This window comes from Corvus brachyrhynchos, unplaced genomic scaffold (assembly GCF_000691975.1).
Source record: "Corvus brachyrhynchos isolate BGI_N302 unplaced genomic scaffold, ASM69197v1 scaffold305, whole genome shotgun sequence".
NCBI classification, from domain to species: Eukaryota; Metazoa; Chordata; class Aves; order Passeriformes; family Corvidae; genus Corvus; species Corvus brachyrhynchos.
The window spans coordinates 1,379,006-1,382,129 of NW_008239284.1; the positions used below are offsets into that span (position 1 = coordinate 1,379,006).

The 3,124-nt window shown below is 43.9% G+C and overlaps 1 protein-coding gene across 1 annotated transcript in view; it reads left to right on the plus strand.

Annotated features, from left to right (window-relative positions):
- Positions 1-3,124, plus strand: part of CACNA1B (calcium voltage-gated channel subunit alpha1 B) — a 261,991-nt gene that overhangs the window by 174,212 nt on the left and 84,655 nt on the right. The gene's annotated exons all lie outside the window — the stretch shown is intronic.

A 3,124-nucleotide genomic window follows, 5' to 3' on the forward strand; every position in this document is an offset into this window, starting at 1 on the left:
TAAAAACCTTCTCCAGAAACTCTTTTGGGGTTTGTTTTTTTTTTTTTTCTTGTTTTAATTTTATTTATGATCCCCCCCAAAATCATTCAAAAGAAGGGGAAAAAGGTAAAATTCGATTAGACACGTAGCTGGAGAATGAGTGGTTTCCCTGAGTTAATACAATCATGCAAACCCCAAAATTGGCCTGGACATACAAGGAAGTTACTCAGGAGTTCAGTTGGTCCCAGGAGAATTTCCTGACATTTCTGCTGTAAAATTCATTGAGATCAGTGCTGAATGTAATTGGGAAAACCAGGAGCAATTGGAAGTGCCTCTGTTTAGGGCAGACAGAAAACTTTCCAGCCTCAGGACCGGAACATTTCAACTCTCCCCACTTCTGGATGCTAATCTGGGATTTTTTAATGTGGCATTTTGGCCATTTCTGGGCTTTGTGACCTGCAAGGGAAGTTACCAGAGCTGGGACTGTATTGAAGTGCAGCTCGATCATCCTGTGGCTGTTACAGAGCTCACCAGTGCTTAGGAGTGACTCATTTTTGGGGGAAAACAACCAAAGAATCACCACCTCTGCTTCCAATCTATAAAAAAATCTGCTCCCAGGCCCCTCTCTTGCTCCTCCTGTTCTGGCCTTGCACTGACTCACACTCTGCCAACCCAATTTTTAGTGATTCCTGAGAACTCTGCTGAATCCATTGGGTTCCCTAACCTTTAGGTTTTCTTCAATATATTGACAGGTTTTTCTTCCTGTTCACTAATTCAGAGTGGAATCTACAATTGCCCCCTAAATTTGCTTCTAAAATCTCTCTGCTGCTCATCCAAAATGTCTCAGGTGACAGAAAGCAGCTCCTGCCTTCATCCTCATTAATCTGGAGTGTAAAACCACCACAACTGATGATTTATTTTCCTAAATCTCCTTAAGCGGGAAGTGTTTTCTCATCTCTGTGCAGTGCCAGTGATCCCTGGAAAAGCAGGATAAAAACACGTGCGAGAGATGTGTGAATTTTATAGAAATTTTTATAAAATTCTTGGGGAATGCCCAGAAATCCTGGACTGAAGGGAGTGGCCAAACCAAGAGCTGAACATCCATAAATCCCTCTCCTGCTGCTGCCCTGTGGAAAAGGCTTTAATTGTATTAATGTATTAAATGTATTAAAGCAAATTCAATGTTAATGATGGGTGGCACCAAAAATGGGTTTTACCACATGAAAAATTGGTTTAAATTAAAATTTAGAGATCTAGAAAACAGAAAGGGAACATAAACCAGGGTTGTCCTTATGGGCAAGAGCTTTATCTGTGACCCCTGTGAAACGGGGGTGAGAGTTTGAGCCAGTGTGAGCTGGAATTTTAAATATCAGGCAAAAAATTAATCAATTTCTGGAGTGATCCGCAATATCTGCGTGGAAGAAGAAATATTAAAAATATTCTAAAGCAAACACCTGCTGAGGACTGAGCTCGTTCTGAGTTAGGAATGGCTGCGTTCTGCTGCTCCTTCAGGATGGCAAATCCAGCAGAATTCCAGAGGCACCTGGGAGAATGGAGCAGAAGCCCCAGATCTGAAAGAGGCTTTAAAACCTGCACCTGGTGCTTTAGGGGCAGAGAGAGAAAAATCAGCAGCCTTTGATTTTAAGGCTGCTGGAGAGCCCTCAAAGGAAGAAATAACTTGAATATACCTGGGGGGTGAAAGGAGAACCTTAAAGGTTTTGTTTTTTTTTTTATTGGGGTCTTACTCCTTTTAAAACTCGTATTTGGAGGATAACATTTGTGCTGCAGTGGGATGGGAAGAGTTAATTTTCTCCACAGGAGCTGCTGGGGGATTTGCGTGGCAAACAGGGATTTGTGCTGGAAGCACTCAGGGATGTTTTGTTCTTGCTGAGTGGTGACCCCACAGAGTCCAGGGGGAAAGCTGGGGGGGCACGAGGATTTGGGGACACACAGTTGGGACAGCCAAGGGATATTCCAGACACTCAGAGTGACAACGTTGGGCTGTCCCAGTCCTGCTCCACGTGAGGGAGCTCTGCTGCCCTGGCGATGGCAAAAGCTGGGATGGGAAATGTGGAATGACTCCGTGGCTTTTTCTTTCCCAATTAAACTGAGTTTGTCCCAATCCATGGGCACTTTGCTGTTTTCCCACCCCACCAGGGTGACAGGACAGGTGCCCAGGGCTGAGCTGTAGGCCAGGATTAAACCAAACACCCTTGATTTGCAACAAGCTCCCAAACCTTTGAGAAATCTACTGGAAATATTGACTTTGTGTAATTGCTCAGCAGCTCTTTTATTCAGGCCTGGTTATAGACTTGCAAATATTTGCAAAGGGGGAAAAAAAAAAAGGAGAAACTTATACGGTAACGATTTTTTAAAATCAATTTCCCATCTTTTTTTTTTTTTTTTTTTCTCCTGAAGGGGACACAAAACAGTTTGCAAATGAGTTCAGTTGGAGCAAATGCCAGCAAGGGCAGAGCGAGGAGCTGTTTATGCAGATGGTATTCAGGGTGGATAAATCTCTATAATTTCCTCTTCCAAAGCTGCTTCCATTATTTTAATCCTGACTCCTTCCAGCATCACCCTGGGAGAGCAGAGGCAGACCTGAGGCATTCCATGAAGTTGGGCAGAGGAGGCTGTGACTGCTCTCAGTGTGGTTTTCCCTGGATTTCTGAGGTGCTGGCATTGCCATCAGAGCTCTGTGCTTACCCTGCTGTGATTTGACTTTATTTTGGTTAAAAAATTCCAGGGAAGTTGACCCTTGATGACCATGGAAGGGGAACCAGGCTGGTTTTTTTGCTCTCATCTCAATGTTTAAGATCCTGTAGTTTGAATTTTAGTGGTGCTTTCCATGCTGGGTAGGAAGAGAGAAATCCCAGTTACAATCTTCAGGCTCTTCTGAGCCAACAGAGGTTAAAAATCCTCATGATCCAGAGAGATACAGGAAGCAGGAACATGACTTTGCTCTACAAACTACATTTAATACTGTTCCTTTTTGTTTTCTGAGTCCTCAGGGATCTGGGGCGGGTGGGAATATCTGGGGTGAAACTGATGGGAGCAGGACCAGGCTCAAATCCATCATTTTTTGTTGTTGTTTCAGAGAAATCCCCTGGGCAGGAGGTCAGGACGGATTTAGGAGCATGTCCCT